This window comes from Sparus aurata, chromosome 7 (genome assembly GCF_900880675.1).
Source record: "Sparus aurata chromosome 7, fSpaAur1.1, whole genome shotgun sequence".
NCBI lineage: Eukaryota > Metazoa > Chordata > Actinopteri > Spariformes > Sparidae > Sparus > Sparus aurata.
In genome coordinates, this window is record NC_044193.1 from 12,690,918 (window position 1) to 12,709,294 (window position 18,377).

At 42.2% G+C, this 18,377-nt stretch overlaps 1 protein-coding gene across 2 annotated transcripts in view; it reads right to left on the minus strand.

Annotated features, from left to right (window-relative positions):
* The window catches only part of LOC115584760 (acid-sensing ion channel 1-like), a 65,597-nt gene that overhangs the window by 9,141 nt on the left and 38,079 nt on the right, over window positions 1-18,377 (minus strand). The gene's annotated exons all lie outside the window — the stretch shown is intronic.

An 18,377-nucleotide genomic window follows, 5' to 3' on the forward strand; every position in this document is an offset into this window, starting at 1 on the left:
AATGAAAGGCGCGACATGCCACGAACGATACATGCGCACACACTTACACTCAGAGTGACAAACCTGAAGGTAGTTTTCCTTTCTCTGAGAGGAAATCTTTGTTTCATGTGAGCAAGACTTAAGAGTCAGCAGCTCTGTGAGGCTGTACCTGAGGCTCCAGTATACTTCATCAGAACTGCTTGTCAGATGGTTCAGTAGCTCCAGAATCTCTACCTCCCTGTCCGGCCAAAATTTGTTGACTTACTGAAACCAACAATCCAACACCGACAACAACTTGAAGGCCCACACCATGAGGGGCCGGCTGTGTGGAGGTGAGAAAGGAGCCCAGCTCAGCAAAGCAAGGTCAGCGCCGTCATTCTCGATGACATATCTTATTGTGTGGAATTGTGGAGGCCGAACCCTTAAAATGACTATAAATTCAATAGTCCTACTACAAGAACAAATTCCCTCCATATAAAAATTAATGACTTGTTTTATGATAAAATTATGCAAATAGTGTTCAGAGCAAAATCAAAGTCACTCCCAGACTGTGTACAAAAGTTTTTTCCTCAATACAGGAGAGCAAATATAATCAGAGCGGTGCTTGTACAGAAAGATAAAGAAAGGGCAAAAAACAAAACAAAAAAAAGGACATGTATTTCTATTGTTGGGGTTAAATTATGGAGTGAAGCCAATTTAAGTTTAAAAATGTGTCGATTAGTTTCTGGTTTTCGAAAGAAAGGTTTTCGACGGTGTGAATGACTTCTTTGGTTGCTGTTTTTTTTTGCATATTTCTCTAAGACTGTCTGTAGGATACACATATATAAACATTTAGCTTTAGCCTAAGTTTGTTCAGACTCTACTTAACACTGCTGACTTTGTTTAAGCCGTCTATACTGTTGAATGTATTGCATTATGTGTGATAGAACTTTTTCCACAGGGGCATTTATCGGTCCTAGAGGTCACACTGCCTCCCCGTATTGATCAAATGAGAAAACACCCTCTTTCCATCAGGTCTCATTTAGTTTGGAAGCTTTCTCTTAAATCATGAAAAACAGTTAGCTGAAATGTGTTTCTGAAGACATTTAAGTCATGCAGCTACCGAATCTGTCTTCATTTTAACTCAACAACAGTTGATTGTTTTAGTTTTTCAGGAGTTTCAAGGGGCAGGCAGGCGAATCATGCTGGACGCCCCTGATTTGCATTAAGTAGCTTAGACCTCAATTTCATGCAAATAAGGAGCAGGTAACGCAACAACCATGCTCTTTCAAGGCACACTGCGCTACCAGAATACATTTCAAAGCTGCGTACACTGACAATGAATAGCGAGCGTGTAAATGACAAATCCTGTGGACATGTACCGCTACTGGGTGAGGAATGAACCAGCATCGAGAGTTTGCCGACTGGCTGTTTCTCTTTCAAAATGACAAGACACATTCACACTTACTGATAACAGTCTTCCACTGCTGCACACCTGCAGGAGCACACTGATCACCTAGTCCAGCCCTTTGCTATGTTTCAGCCTATAGTTGTTCTTAATTTCTTGATTCGGGAAGTTTCGGTGGAGACGGGTCTCCGTGGGCACAACAGTCGTTTTTCCAGCCTGGAGTTCCATCTTGTCAGTTTCACTTCCCTGTGACCAGACACTGTCCAGGAGCAGCCAAGATGGATTAGAATGGCTCTTATCCCAAATGTCTTCCTCCCTGGGCTCCTTGTGAGGCTGGATGTCCGAAAGATACCGTTGGCAGGCAATGTCTTCAAGTCTACTGCTATGAATCCAAAACCTGCGCTATCTCCTGCAGTGATTATTTTTTTTCCGCCAAAAAAAAAAAGTATGCTTTCAGCCACGACATCTGCACGCTAACATGCTGATATTTAGGGGTTTCGCATGCCTTGTGACATGTTAACCATCTTGGCTATTTTCCGGTAAGCACAGCTGAGGTTATTCGCGCATAAACCAAAGGACTGGGCAAAGTACATGTTGACCTGGTCCGGCCTCAAGGTGAAAACCTAGGAACACCAAAAGAACTGCAAATCATCCTGAGGGGAGATATGCATGTGTGGATGGCAACCCATCCAGTGGTTGCTGAGACATTTAACTCAAAATGCTTAACCACAATCCTGGTGGCGCCACAGGAAAAGTGAGAGGATCATTAAAGTCATTAGCATTTATCCTCTGAGGACCACGAATGCTTGTACAAAATTTAATTACAATCCATTTTAGGGTTGTTGAGATATTTTAGTCTGGTGCAAAGCGATGGAGCGTCTAACCAACAGGCCGACATCTCCTGAGCTACAGCAGCGAGCGTGACTAAAAAAATATCCAGTAAACACAGCTTTGGTTGAAATATCTTTTTTCCTTTCTAACCTTCACTGAACATTCATCCTCGCTTATTGATCACGGCCTCAGTGAACTCTGCTGGTCGCTGGCTTTTTTAACATCTGTAAGAACTTCCCGAGCTGTTGGAAAGGCGCTCCCTTTTCTTCACAAATGAAAGCATAAATGTGTCAGGTCGTGCAGTGGCTGCACTTACTGTACTTCATGAATAAATCAATCTTTACATAAACGTTAGATCCATGTGTCAGACGGGTCACAATGTTTAATGGCCTTTTAATCGATACACAGAGGTGACGTGATGTCAGGTCGCACGTGTTGTTTGTCTCTTGTTGAATTGTTGATGTTGTTGCAGGGGTTGTAGGAATAAAAACACTGACAATGTATAATGCACAAAATCCGCTCAGTGTGCATACTGTGGCTGCCTGTTCTGCCTTTTTATGAGGTATGAATAAATTATTGTGCACATATGGAAAAAGGTTCTCTGCAGCAGAAAATCATATCAAACATGAGTGAAGATAAGTGTTATGAGAAAGAGAAATTCCGACCTCTGAGAGGGGAAGTGTGCGCTCTCAACACTCCTCTGCCGCTGTCAAGGTACTACAAAAAAATGAAGTGATCCCTTTTCTGTGGAATTTAATACATTACTTACTGACTGCAGTTTACACGGGCTATAATCTTCAGAGCTTTGTGATCAATAAAGCCGTCACTCATGCACAATTTCCCGTGTATTGAAAAGCACTCAACGGAGCTCTACTGTAATTAATCATTATGCACATAATTATGCATATCTGTTTTTAGAGACACATCAGATTTCGAAAAAGAATCTCTGAATCACAAATCTGTGCACTTTTACCACCCACTTACTGAGGTCTTCAGTCTTGCAATCTGTGCGCTGCTCAAAGACGTCTCAGTAGGATGAGTTCAATCCATTAGTGCTCTGTTGTTTTATGGGAATGTTTTCAAAGACTTTAGAGCAGTCTTGGCTAAGTGCAAACACTTTTACTGTTATTATGCCGTAAGCTTAAACAGCTATCAGAAGGGAAACGCTATTTAAAATGCAACAGCGAGCAGGCGAGCGGTGACCAGCACTAAAGTACTATACGTGTTGTATGGTAGTGTGCAGCTCGTGTAATTAAAGACTGTAATCCTATTTCAGCTGACCTGGAAAAACTATACTAGATATCTTCATGCATGAATTAAGTTCAGCAACATAAATAAAGGGATTAATATTGATAAGACTAAGAGTCTACAGCCACGCTGGCAGCTTCGTGAGATTGCACTTACACAGTAGTGCTTAAAGAAAAGTATGCACGCTAACATGTTCACAATGCTAAGATGCAGAGGTTTGACCATGTGCATCAAAGCGCCACAGGAATGAGTCCTAACAATCAGAAATCAGTTTGCCTTTCTGCATGAGGCCGGCTCATCTCAGTCAGTTTTTTGAATGGGTTTTTAGCACTAGCAATCCTTCCAGCAGAGACATTTCACTTGCCAGTATGACACTATGGGGACAATGACATCTCTGCAGAATTTCATAGCTATCCATCCATTAGCTGTTGAGATGTTTGAGCCTGAACCAAAACGATCGGATGACCAACAGACAGACCGATACAGCCGCTTCTAGAGCCAAACAGCCAGCATGGCCAAACAGCTCCTGCATGATTATTGAGCCAGCCTGTAGTGTGTTAAAAACCAAAGGCATAAAATCTGCGAAGCGATAAGGCAACAAATTTGCCAGCATAGTGTGGTTCTGTGAAGGTGACTGATTACAGTTTACAGTCACTGAGATGGGTGATCTTGGAGTCTGATCACAAATGTTGGCAGCCCAAAAGTATAAAAAATATCTGAGGAATAAAAACATCAAAGCCAAACAATCCCCCTCCTCCGTTTGGTTCTGAATGAATAGCTGACTCACCCACACTAATAACCAGTTTTGGGTGGAAAAGAGAGCCACTCCAAAGAGAAAAATAAAGTAAAGCATGGGATTGAAAGCTAGAGGCACAGTGGACTTTGTTTCTTCATGTGAAGTGTAATAATGATGCCCTGGACGTGGAATCAAACCCCGAGTCATTGGTTGTCAAACTGAGTCACTGGTTGTCAAAATAAAGAAGTCAAGACAACAGGCAAACAAGAATAGGTAGGGATTGAACCACAGGGCTCCTCGGGGAGAACGGATAAATAAAAAGCTTAACAATAAAACTCTTTTGCTTAATTAGAAATCAAAACACCAGATGACGGCCTGTCAAAACATTACTGAGATACTGCCCGCACAGATATCTGCCAATTGTTGCCTGTGGTCTGAGAAGTGAAAAAACATACAAGTGACTGCTTTACATTTATATTTTATTTGTATCTTCAGCCACAGTACTGTAGCTGTAGCTCCAGGGACGGCTGTCGGTCCACTGCTGTGTTGAAATATCACAACAAATATTGGATGAACTGCTATGAAACATTCATTCATTTGTGACCAGAGGATGAATCCTGATGGCTTTGCCTCCAAGATCACCAGCAGGTCTTCAACAGTCAAACTGAAATTGGTACAGACATTCATGGTCCCCAGAGGATAAACTGTATAAGATTTGATGCCTTGCTTTGACTGACTTTATGACTAATATGTTGATGAAGGTTCTCAGTCATCCAGGTCCTGGTAATTCTGAGTGCTATAATGTAGGCAACTGGACATGTTTCAGTTTCTTGGAGACGTTTCACCTCTCCTCCAAGAGGCCTCGTCAGTTCTAACTAACTAAAGGGGAGTTTGCAGGCTTTTAAACTCTGTGTGGGAGTGTCCTTACAGACACGTGTGAGCTCCAAACTTCAGAGTGGTTAGCGCCACTTGCCATTTGGTTATGGAGAGGTTGTTTTTGTCTCTGCACAGATTTGTGCACTGGGAAGACAAAACAACCTCTCCAAAAAACGAATGGCACAACACAGGAAGGCCAACTCCTCAGGCCAAGACTCTGCTGTCTACTTACATCTGAAAGAGAAAAGTCACTCCTTTGAGGACAACAATGTAAACATCTTGGCCGGAGAAGATAGATGGTCTGAAAGAGGAGTAAAAGAATCCATCTATGTCAAACTGGAACGACTGTCTTTGAACTGAGGAGGTGGTCTAAGAGATTACTTAACACCCACCTACAATGCTTTACTGAGTTCCCTCCTCACACAGCTTAACAACCATTCACACCTGGCCTCGACTCTGTAAGGACACTCCCACACAGAGTTTAAAAGCCTACAACTCCTCTCCAGTTAGTTTGAACTGAAGAAGAGATGAGAACGTGTGACAAGAAGTCCAGTTGCCTGCAACATTTATGACCAATACCTGCAAATCCATCCCCAGCAGCCTCAGCTTTAAGACTATTATATGTTAGACTCAGACGGTGAACGTGGTAAACATCAAGATGTTTGCATTGTCATTGTGAGCATGTTGGTATGCTAACATTAGCATTCAGCTCAAAGCACAGCTGAGCTTAAGTACAGCCGCAGAGAGTCCTTGTATTGTAATTCATTTCAGGGATTAAGCTCAGTTCAGTTTAGTTTATTTAAGAAATGCTAATTAATAATAACATGGTTATTTGGTCAAGGTGTAAAAAAAGCTTCAAAGCTAAAAAATACAACAAAGCAAAAAAGTCTACACAGACTAAATGATTGAATAACTTATGTTTCTGCTGCCACTTTAAAATCTGATATTTCTTTGAAAACTGAGCACTGATGGAAGTACTTTTTATTCTTTATCCAGTGTTTCCATCACTTGTCTGCACAGCAATTGAAGTGTTTTCAGCTCATCACCGCTGGCCTGTGACCAGTCTGAGCAACAGGAATTCAGATGAGTGAAAATCACAGAATTTAGAAACATCTTGGCAGCCGCTGCAGACATTTAAATTTCTAATGAAGTGAACATTTTCAAGATGGAACCACTTTTCAGAATCTGTTAACATGGGTCTCGAGGAGAGGTTAGAGTAAATTAACACCACAAAATATTTGAATTCACGCCTGCCCTGTAATCTTTCCATGATGCTGGGTGTTTCAGAGATATTTAGTTGGAGGCAACACTCTTTCAGCCACATTGTGGCCTGGTGAGCTTAGTCGCAACATCTGCTTTGGTTCTGCCATGAACAAATAAAGCTAGAATTATATATTTTAATTGGTTAAAGTTAATGGTTTTAAATCCAGCTTGACCATAAATATCTGTGGCCAATTAGCTGGCCTACTAAAGAGGCAACCCTACCTGAACTGGAATAAATAGTGTATTTGAATTTTCACGAGTTGTTTATATCAGGCTTTTTTTAAACAGTCAATACTCGTTAGTAGGGTAAATTCAGAAACTTTAGAAGAAAACCCATTTTTTCCCTTGAATATTTCAACAGTTTCCTGCAGAACTGTGGTGCACCATTTCACCAAATCATTGCATTTATTGAAGGTCGAAGTCAGAAGAAAGAATGAGAATTGATCATGCAAATCAAGACCATTATGTCTAGTGCATTGATGTTTGACAGCACCTTGGGGCGGCGCAGGTTGTAGGGGACAGCCGTGTAATGATCACCTAATCGTTTCGGACGGCCGGTCCTCCAGACATTATCGACAACAGAGGAGAAAACCTTGCCAGTGCTTGAGGGAAGTTCATGCGTGTCTGAAATCACATTAAATGTGAGAATTCAATATTCTTAGGAAACTACCATCAGTCTCTATCCCATGTTACCTGCTGCTTTATAGACAAACTATCATAAAACCTCCTCCACTGTTGTGAGGGGAGTTTCCATCTATCATATGTGGGATTTTAACCAACAGCTCCCACACCACTTCTTTTCCCTCCTATGTTTCCTTCCTCCCTGGTCTGCACCGCTCTTGCCTCGCTCCCTTGTGTTTCCTCAACTATGATGTTCATTCCCCTGTGGACTCCTCTCCATCTCCTGTCGCACTTCCCCACTCGCCCCTGCTTCATTTGATGAATATTTCACAGGCCAGTAGAGACAGTCCTCCTCCTCTCTCATCCTATTCCCAGACACCGTCCGTGCTCTCAGTACCTATCACCTTCAGAGACGATAGCATCATAGTGCTGGGTAAGGTGCACCTCAGGAGACCCGAGGGGAGCGGGGAGCATATCATATGAAAAAAATTGTGGAAGTGTGTATTCACTTAAGTTGTATACGCCTCAGAGTGCTGCCTCTATCTAAAAGTCAGAACTGTGCTGACCGGAGCACCAGTGCAGCATGCCAGAGTGAATTTGAGATCCAGGTTAAATCAGGAAGGCGTTATCATACAAGAAGACAGGTGAGAAGAGCTTGTTTATAACATGTATAGATGCATTATGATGTCATCCTGCGGTGTGGTGAAGAAGCATTCACATGGAATATAATACAGGTACAAAGATTATGCCCCCTAGGTTAGGGCATGAAAACCACTTGGTTATGTTTAGGAGACATCTTGGTTTGGCTAAAAATACCAGTTTTTTTCAGCACCAACACGGCTGTAAATGTCCAATGGTCTCCTTCAAAACCCTGGTTCTCTTGCTACAAACAAGGCTGTGTAACATATCTGATTTTGGTCCGAGTTCACCTTAAAAGTATCCAGTGGTGGGACGTTTACAACTGTTGAAATTGAGTGGTCCGTTTCAACAGTTTCCGTTCTGTTTGAAAGTAGAATAAAAACCTATTTCATACAAAAGAACTTGTGTTTGCTGATGGCTGAGGCGAACAATGTTATTTTATCTTGCTTTCTTAGAGAGTACATCATGTAATTGAAGTTTAAACACCATCAGTTAAAGAGCCCTGTTATGCTCTTTCATTTCTTCCTGTCCTTCAGCGCTTTATATTTGTTCTCGTGCTTGTAAAAGATCTTGAAAGTTGTCATGGTCAAGCATTAGAGCATAATAACCTATTTAAGTAGTAAATTCTTAACATTAAAATGAGCACAATATGCCTCCTTTAGTGTTTGTTAAAATCACAAATCCACAGACTGGTCGGCGCAGTAATGACAGCGATGGAGGTGAGGGAGCATCCCTCCTTCCACACGCTCTTTGAGAAGGCTATATTTAAATAGGCGAGGAAAATTACACCTGACCTCTCTCCTGCCGTGCATACAGAATACAAACTGCTCCACTCTGGGGGACACTACAAGGTTCAAATTAAATATAGTCTGAATAGGTATAAAACTCATTCATCCTTCTATCAGTAAATCTCCTAAACTCAGGACATAAGTAGAGTGTGAAATGAGGGCCGTAGTTGCATGTACCGCACTTCTGTCTGCGCTCGTTTCTTACAGCACACTAGTGTATGTTGGCCTCCTTATGTCTGTCTTTTACTGTATCTATGTCCAAAGCCCTATTCGCACAATAACAGGGGACTTCGTGTGATTTAGAAATTACCGACTTGCCTTTGTGTTTCCTGTAAGTCTCTATCTTACTTAAATTTTTTTTCCTGCCATTATCTCCTGGATATGATGTTGAGGCTCTCTGTAACATCAATGTTTCAGTAGCGAAGCGTCTGTTCTTCAGCAGCCACATTATTCATATAGATTGGAGTTGACGTGCTCACTTGCTCTATGTGTTACAAGCATTAAAACACATTTGCAGCTCATTTAGATCAAGTCAAAGATGCTTCGCAGCTGCACTGGGATATGACGACCTTTTGCTGCCCCTAACCTCCTCTGTCATCACTTTTAAACATCAATATAGCGGATCTTATAGCACTGCTGTTCAACGTGTTATGAGCCCTTAATCACATTTCTTACTTGTTCTATTTGTTGACAGAATACAGATGTTTAAAAAGACATACAACCACAAATATCTGACAGGCCAATTTGCATGGAACTAGTATTACCACATGACCTCTATGTTTGGCAATATGTGGTGGAATTTTTACTTTTACAAATTATGGATTAAGATGAGAAACGTCCACAGCACAGACAGGTCCCTAGGTAATACTAGTCCCAGCAGCAGATAGAGCTCAAGACAAATTTCCCTTGGGACAAATGAAGTATTCTTGAACTTCTCCCAACACTCTGTTTACTTTTTTTTTTTTTTAAAGTATTGGATAATTTGACCTCCTTGTCCCTCAAGTTTAGAGGAGAAATGTCTTTTTGGGGTAGCTGTTCAGCCTGGTCTGACTCTTACTTTCTTCAAGTTATTTTCCTTTGTTACCAGAGTGTATAGTTTGCTTTTTGCACAGCATTTAACGCCCTCTGCATCAATCTTTTCACTTGTCATTTCAAGCACAAAGTCACAGAAAAAGTGTGAAAGTCTACAAATGAAGGTGGATGGATGGATGGGTCAAACAACGAGGAGGATGCCGTTTGTGTCCTGTGTGACACCAAGCGTCAACGTTGACTCATTTCTAATCAAGGTCCATAAATAACTTAACTTCCCTCGTTATGTCACATATAAATGTGTAATTAGTGATAAGTTAACTAACTTTAACCCAAACTAAAACCTTTCCTAAACCTAGAGTAGTTTTGTTGCCTAAACCTCACCAAACAGCAGCCTTTTCAAATCATGAGCCACATTTTTATAATGGTTACCAAATTGTGACGACACCGCATCGCATTAAATGACATAAAAGAAGCTTTTATGTCATTTAAAAATGCATGAGATGACACGTGGAATGCTATTTATACTCCATCTCATGAGATCATGTTGGTGATCGACAACTCAAAGACACCAGAATTCAAAACCGACACGTGATCAAAAAGTCACAAAAGCTACAAAGTTAGAAGAGAGGAGGCTGTTATGGGTACTTTTCACTGTTTTTTGAATGAATAACCCAAATGTTTTGGCTTATTTATCAACTACAAAAAAAAAAAAAATTTAAGCAAATCGCACCAACTTTCCCTTTAACTGACGCTGGATCTGGCACACAGGCATCCAAATCAGCAGAGAATTAAAGAGAAAGCCTTTTTCTGAGGAAAACAACTGAAGACATTCACAACAAAACAACATAAACGATCAAGCAGAGGCAGCAGAGCCTGCGAGCCACTATCTGTCTCTGAGGGCAATTAATTGTTGGGATAATACAATCCCTGGTCTCTATGGTGGATGGACTCGCAGTGGTACCTCGCAGTGAGAGGAAATAACACCCTGAGGGAAGGTTCCCTGTTATTCCCTCTACCTGTGTGTCTGCTACTCACTGAAATGAAGAGTGAGGGAAAGTTTGGTTGAAAAGCTTGCTTAAATAACCACAGAAAAATGATACTTTCAGATTCCTCCGTTGCGGGCCCTTCTCGGTGAATCATGGAAATGGCCTTGTGGATTTGGATGGGAGACATAAATGTCTGTTCCCATTCATTCAGAGCTGTTCAGCCTTCTATAGAGGCTCATGCAGCTTGCAGGCAGCCTCTTATTCTCCACAAGTGAGCAGAAGTTGACTGGCGTGAGATGGTAAATGGCTGCTTGGAGGAATAAGACACTATTAGCTCGTGATATATAACTCTGCCAGCTGTCTTACTGTGATGCAGTTACACAGTGCATTTTTTTTTTATATTATAATTGTATTTAATTAAATAGTTATATGGCAGCTTAGAAGAACTTGCACTGCTGGCAAATTGTGACTCGAAACATTAATCTCAGCGTCGTTACCCCTCCCTCTGTCCTCTCTATCCCCTGAGCCGAACCTTGATATGCAGGAGATGCATATGGGATATAAAAACCTCCTCCTCTGCCCGCATTTTCCCTGCATGTCGCAACCATCATCGTCGCCTACAAATTTCCATCCTGTCCGTTTGTGCAAGCCGTATGTAGAGCCCACGCTTTGCTGTGAGAGAAACCCAGGCAGTCAGAGAGGCCATCACAGCGGCAGCTAGCTGGGCTGTATTACTCCAGTGGGCACCACCCTCCGGTCACGCACAGCTGAGTAAACATCGAGGGGTAAACAGCCCCCGGCCCTGTCAACGGGGCACAGGCCTTAGTATACAGGTGATGGGACTGTAAGTGACAGACAGCGGGGTTAACTGGGATTAAATCCTCATGTGTGAAGTATGGAAAGCAGTGTTTTACAGTGTCTTATCTAATTATCTATCAGTCCATCCATCCATCCATCTATGGAGGCTGAGCAATTATTAGTATTACAATTAACCAAATCAAATCGGTCGACTGTGAAAGCAACCCCTTAAGACCCATTTTTACAGTTCTTGTTTGGCGGAGACCTTTAGAGGCCACAGTAATTATTATGGCAGCAACCTAAGGAAGAAGTGAGATGAAGTTCTGTAAAATGCGACAAGTCCTCATAGAGAGGAAGTTGGGGATGGATGGTTGGGTCAAAAAAGCACAGGATTTTCTCTCAGGAAATCGCTGTTTATGTCAGACGTGAAAGCAGAAGTCGACTGTGAGTTATTTGGACTTCACTGTAGTGAAGTTACGTCACGTACATGACATGCCCCGAACTAGTGCTGCACGAAATTGGAAAAACAAGACATGTTTTGTTTGCTCACATCCATGTATCAAAGATCCATTAAATCGGACTAGATTATGCAATATTAGAAAGACATCTCCTGTAAACGAGTCACGGAAAATGAGAATCGTGTGTGTTTGAGCACGTCAAGCTTGAGTTAATTTGCCTTACTTGACACTGCACAACCTGCGATGTGTCAATGCTGAAATTATGTATTTTGAAGCCCTAAACCAAAAACTAAAACCTAACCAAATGTGAGTGAATGTTGTTTATGGAACATTGATACATGGTGTTTGCTGTTTTCTTATAAAGGTAAAATGTGTCAGAACATATGATTATAAATGAGGCATTTTGGTGCTACAGAGATGACTCGGCCTACAACTCACATTCTCAAGGCATGCGGGAACATGCTTCTTTGATACGGACCCCATATTGCAATTGCTATACCTGTCAACATAATTGCAAATGATATTTCTTTGCATATCAGAGGAATCACCACTTTCAGCTCTGGCCCACGGGGCAAAGATGCAGAGTCCCCTGTGCTCAGAAAAACATCTCTAGAAAATTGTTTGTCCCTGTTGCCAAAAAATATCTTAATCAGCGAGGACAGCATCTTTTTTTAAGCGAGCCAACTCAGCAAACAGCACTTTATATCCCACTTTTTCTGATTCAGTCGTTAACGTAGAGTACCTGGTGCTTTTTATTGCAGCGCCATTCAATCTGAATTGGCTTTATTGGCCAACTATGTGTACATTTACAAGGAATTTGTTGGTAAGGAATGGTTTTACATTGTCCTCGGTGTACTCTGAACGAGGACAAAGAAAAATAAAATGAGGAATGAAGAATAAAAGAATAAAGAATGAAGGATAAAGAAAGGACCAAATTATGTGAAAGGAAAGTAGGTGTGTACACACAGAATACTAGGAGCACCAGGACCAACTCCATAAATGTCTGTGTGCAAGTCAACTGTTCTGTATGTTGTCACAGTAATAGTAGTGCATAGAAGCTACCGAGGTAGTGCAGAGAAACATGGGGTGGACTCTTTACGTACATTATATGCATTTGTACATGTCTGTATACATCGTACAAAGCATGCAGGATTTATATTGACAGCGCCAGCAACATACTTGTGAACACTTTTCTCTGGGGACTCCAGTTTTTCTTTTCCCTCTCGCAGTTTTCCTTCCCGAGGTCACAATCCTCCCGTATTTCTCCCAGTTTATGCCAAATTCTCTGACAACCGGTTCCTGGCACCGCACCGTGCAGTCTACTGTACTGTTGCCTCACAGTGAAATGGGAGGAACCTTTCCCATTTGGTACGCAAAAAATAGCACAAAAATAGGGACGTGCATTTTGTAAAACCTGCCAAGCAGATCTTTCTGACGGTCACGGACGCCACACCAACATAACCATTGAGCGGCAGACAAAACAAGGCAGTAGCATGCACAGACACATGCACAGGCAGGGGCAAAAACGAATGAACTACTGAAAAAACTAGATGATGAATATTAGTTTATGTCAGAAAGTCACACAGTATTCAACATACAAATAATGCTGCTGCAGGGTACCAATTTATTTCCATTCTTTAAAAGTCACCAGAGTGCAGGAAACAGTCTCTGACATCCACTTCCCTGCTTTGAAATCCTTTCTATTTTTGAGATCTCAAGGTTGGCAGGTATGCAGTCAAAGATGAAATGACCAAAAACTGTATTTTAGACAATCCATCCATCCGTCTGTTGCTATACTGCAGCAGTCTAAGTTAACTAACTATACTGTTCATCTCAGCTCAGATGGGTCTCTATGAATTGTGCCTGAGCAGGGGCCCAATAATGACGAGTCATTTAGGGCGAGTTTAAATTAGTCTCCAGCGTCGGATGATTGGGAGTCTGTCTGGCTGCAGAGACCGAGATGAAAGGTTAGCTGTGATTAGCTGTAATGGTGGCGACGATGATGACTGGAACGTTTGGAGGGTATGGTACAGTATGTGTCTGTACGTTGTGATCGCTTGACTGCATACATTTGGGTGGCTGTCTCTGCGGTGCATGTCAAATAATATGCAATGTATAAGAAAAGAGCCATAATCACCTTCCAGCAGGATGGAGGAAAATTCATTCAGGAGAGCCAACAGCCTGTCACTGAGCATTTCACTCGACACCTGACTTGAACTCACTAATTGCCCCAGAAGTCTCACCAAATTGCATGTTTAACTTTGCAAGTTCACCCCGGCTCTTCTCATAATTTACACTGACTTAAATCGATCCTGTCTTCACCCATTTAATGAATCTGTGCGTCATGATTAAAGTTAGTTTTAATTAGTTTTCTATGTCACCCAAATTGATCCAAATAAATGACACTTAAAGGGGCATTTCAACCAAAGTGAATATTCAGTTGTTACCTATTCAGCCTCATGCTGATGGAAAGTCAGTTGAAGTTTCATAGTCTTGCAGACTGAATGAGCTGTATGGAGCCATTTTGTGTTTGTTTTTTTACATTTTAAAACAAGTCCCCATCTTCAGTTGTTTAGAAGAATTCCACTTCGACAGTTTTGCTTTGAAGCTCCACAAATGTTTTGGACTATGAAATTTCACCCGACTTTTCATCGACATGTGGATGAATAGATGATGACTGAATTTTCATTCTTAAAGCTGGTCCCAATCTTAAGGAATGTTAGTGTTTAAATGATTCATATTAACCAAAAGTTTTGGAATCGATTCAGTAGATCACCTCAGTTGGCAAGCTGTGACTCGGCTGCAAAAAAAGCAGTTTGAGGACTGCTTGCATTTTACTTGTGGTTGTTTAAGACAGAAGTATAGCAAATTGTGAGCTGTAATTGCCCTGGTAAACTCACCACCATGACTGGCTGTCACAGCGGCAGTGTCTCTGGGATCATCAGGTAGAGTGGACAGGCCTGGTGGCACAGCGGTTGCACGGCAGCCTGGCAGCTGTCCGCTCTACCTAACGAGCCAGAGACACTCTGACAATGAAGAGAGGCTTAAGACGAGGATGAGGGACCCCAAGAGGAGCAGCAGAAGACTGGGATGGGGGCTGTAGAGGTTGTGCTTACAAATTTCATCAAATGCAAATCTATTGCTCAGAAACTGCTGAAAACAGACATTATCAGAGCTACTGTGTGAGTTAATAGTTTGAGCCAGGCATAAAGAATAATGCAACCAATTGCGTCAACCAATCGGAGGCAGACTACGGTGGGTCTCATGAGAAGCTGGGTGGTAATGACACTTCTGTGTCAAAGCTGTGTTCCCCCTCAGTGGCTTGGCACGTAGTTAGCCAGCAAGTTATATTCAGGAAGCTAGCTGCGCTATATAACTCCAGTATGCTGAGTAACCATCAAGGGGTAAACAGCCGCGGGCCCAGTCAGCGCGGCAGAGGCCTTCGTTCGGATGATGGCACTTTCAGCAAATTTTAATTAGGATTACATCCTCGTGTGTTTAGCAGTTTTCGCCTGAGAAACTTAAAACAAAGTTAGTGGGCTAGTTATATCGAGGAAGCCGAACATAAATAACAATGGTGCAGTTGAGAGAATGACATTAACTGTGGCCAGCAGGAAAGAAACACTGCAGCTGCCTTACTGTGCAGGCTTGATTATAAATGAACATGGAGATGTCAGATTTTGATGACGGACAGCCATCTGCGCTGGACAATGCCATCATCTATTAGCCTAACCACAGAACTTATTAATCTTCCTCGCACCAAATGTAAAAATAGGATCCAGGCTTAAAAATACCAGAATTCCCGTTTCGTTTGATCCACAACCACTTTGCTTCCAGTGTTGCCATTGTGCTGTGAAAGCTTAACAAAATGGACACCTCACAAGAGGAAACATTGTGCATGCAACAGTCAGAACGCTTCCGAGGAAAAAGCCTCTTTAATAAGTAAAGCGCTTTGTGTTCTGTGGTGAGATGAAGACAGTATGTAAGTATGAACATATGGTAATATCTGAGAGGGTCACGGTGCTCATACTGTACATGCAGAGATGCACAATGGACACGGCGCTGACGGATGATGCCTGACATGCATGCATCTCCATTCCCTCCGGACACTTCGCGTAGCCCAGTTACACAATGGAGTACTCGTAGATATATTTTAGGAATCTCTCCATGATTCAACATCTGAGTGGCTGAAATAAAGCAGCTGAGCTCCTGAGGGGGATGAGTTGGGACCAGCTCCTACACTAGATTTGCCTCTGGACGGAGAATGGACAGCAGGAAGAGTCACTGCAGAGTTTTTGTTTTCTGACCAATTTGATCACCGGAGACTGCATCCCAACTGAGGAGAGGGAGGAAAGCATTCCCCTCATTAGTAAGGAGACATCAAAAGACAGATAGAGTCTCTGCTGGAGCATGCTCTCCTCCTGGAGAAGAGCACCTTTCTGCCTCTGTGCAGCTAACAAACCCGACTTTCATCAACTGTCTTTCATTTTTGCTATTCCCAGAGCTCCACCCAGCGAAGGTGGGACGAACCTCAATTAATGAATGCACTCATTACCGTGACTCCTGTCACTTTTTGGTGCAGTTTAGAGGGCGGGAAAACTGTCAGGAGGGAAAAAAAGGCCCTGCAGCTCTTCCCCTGGAGTGAACCTCCTCCGTGTGACAAATTTCACACTCTGCTGAGAGAAATCCGCTGAGGCTTTAGATTTCCCAGCCTGTCACATGCTGTTGCTGAATACCAAGAGATTAATTCATTTCACAGATGGTGCATGTAAGCAACTCCGACTCGCAAACACGCAGCGTTCACGCCATCACTACCTGCCCAATCTCAAAGCGACAACAAGGGAAGATCCAAGCTGGCAGGCGAGATAACAGACAGCGCACACACACACGCAGACAACATAAAGGTCAACATGTCGAACAAAATATCCTGTTTGTCGAACAAATCCTGTGTAATATACAGACGATTGGATGGCCTTATCACCAGGTCAAACTGATTTAATGACACTGAAGTTAAGTTATATGAATGAAGAATCCCTAAAAGCAGCTATTATCAATATTTTAATGATTAAATGTATCTAATGACGAGTGATGAACTGAAAGGATTCCTCAAAGTCTGAAAAATATTCTATAAACAACTATTACCCAGCTCGCCTCATCGCTACGTGGGTTTACAGCATCTCAGTTTCAGCTCACTAACCATCTAGTCTGAATCCTGTTCAGGACTTTCTTATCCACTGCACAGGAGAAAGTACCAGATGGTTGTTGGATGCTGCCTGTTCCCTTCTGATACAGCTTAAATCTCACCTTTGTGTCAGCTGCCTCTCTGTTTTTGATTGTAAAATGGGCTCATTGTTTCTCCTTGTGGCTGTTTGGGGAAAAGACACCAACCAAAACCGTGATTCTCAGTGATACCCCTTACACACTGGACAAAAACCCCCACTAACATCTGACTTTTGTCTTTAATATAAATGGAAGCAATGTGCATTTTCTGCAGGAGTCATGGCTGTTCATGGGCTCCAGCTTGATCAGCTATGATGGAAACACAATACCTGGATGGACGTGCTTATTTTCTCTGCCCCTTTTCAGGCGTGATGCTATGATGTGTTTGAGTTAAGGCTGCTAGCTTGTTAATAGTTTTCCATAATTCAGTCAGCACTGAGTTTGAAAGACAGACTAAAGTAAAAGATATTTCAGCAACTGTGCTTTTCAACATCAGACATGATGACGGTGACTGTCTCAAGTGTTCTCATTAGACTAAAATCCACAGGTAGGCATTGCTTTTCACGCTGTCATTCATATAATTAATTCTCATAGGTTAGTTACAGTTACATCTGCAAAAGAGGAAGTACATTATACTTCATGTATGAGACCACATGTTTGATAATGAATCGTTCACATTAGCCTGATCTTTTCTTCACTCAGTGCTGAAGTTCTGCTCTGCATTTGGTACCGAGAATTAGTTGAACATGATTCAGCACTATGTGTTTAATGTTTCGATTTAATTGCCCAATTTGTGGCCGTTCGAAAAAAATGTTTCCCACCCCTGCACTGATCAGAATATAACTACTGACCATCTCTCTTCTGAGTCCTCTATCAGTTGAGTAGCAGAGCTGAAGGGAGTTTTTTATTAAAGGCATCATCATGCAGAGCAGAGCTCAAGCACTGGTCAAACTTTATTAGGCAATAAGTCCAAAAAAGTCTTTGGTGAATGCTTCTACTTTTGAAAGATACATCAGTCGCCTCCATGTTCATACACTCGGGCCAGCACTCTCTCCAATTCTCTTTTGGAGAAACTGAAATAAAAATATGTGTTTGTACTGTAGCTGTTTCAAAAGGACTGAGCCAGCGTTCATTGGTTTCTTTGTTGTGCACAGTGTTTTAAGGATCAATTCTCTTTTATTTGCCTCACACTGGGCGTTTCTTTGGTTCGGCTGCATGGATGTGAGTGCGCGTACGTCGGGAAGGGCAGGAGGGCTGGTGTGTTTGCTGTGAGGACAGAGAAATAAACACTCAGAGCGGTGGACTCGGCCACCCTGCTGTGTCCTGTGAGCCAGAAAAGGACAGCAGGCAATAACACGGAGACCACAGCAAACATATACCTCACACACACTTCTAAAGTCCATTTAACATTTGCAGGTGAGTTTATTGACTGTATGCATTTCAAAGTGTCAGCGTGTGTGCGTGCATGCGTGTGTGTGCATGTGTGTGTGTGTGTGTGTGTGTGTCATTGCCTGC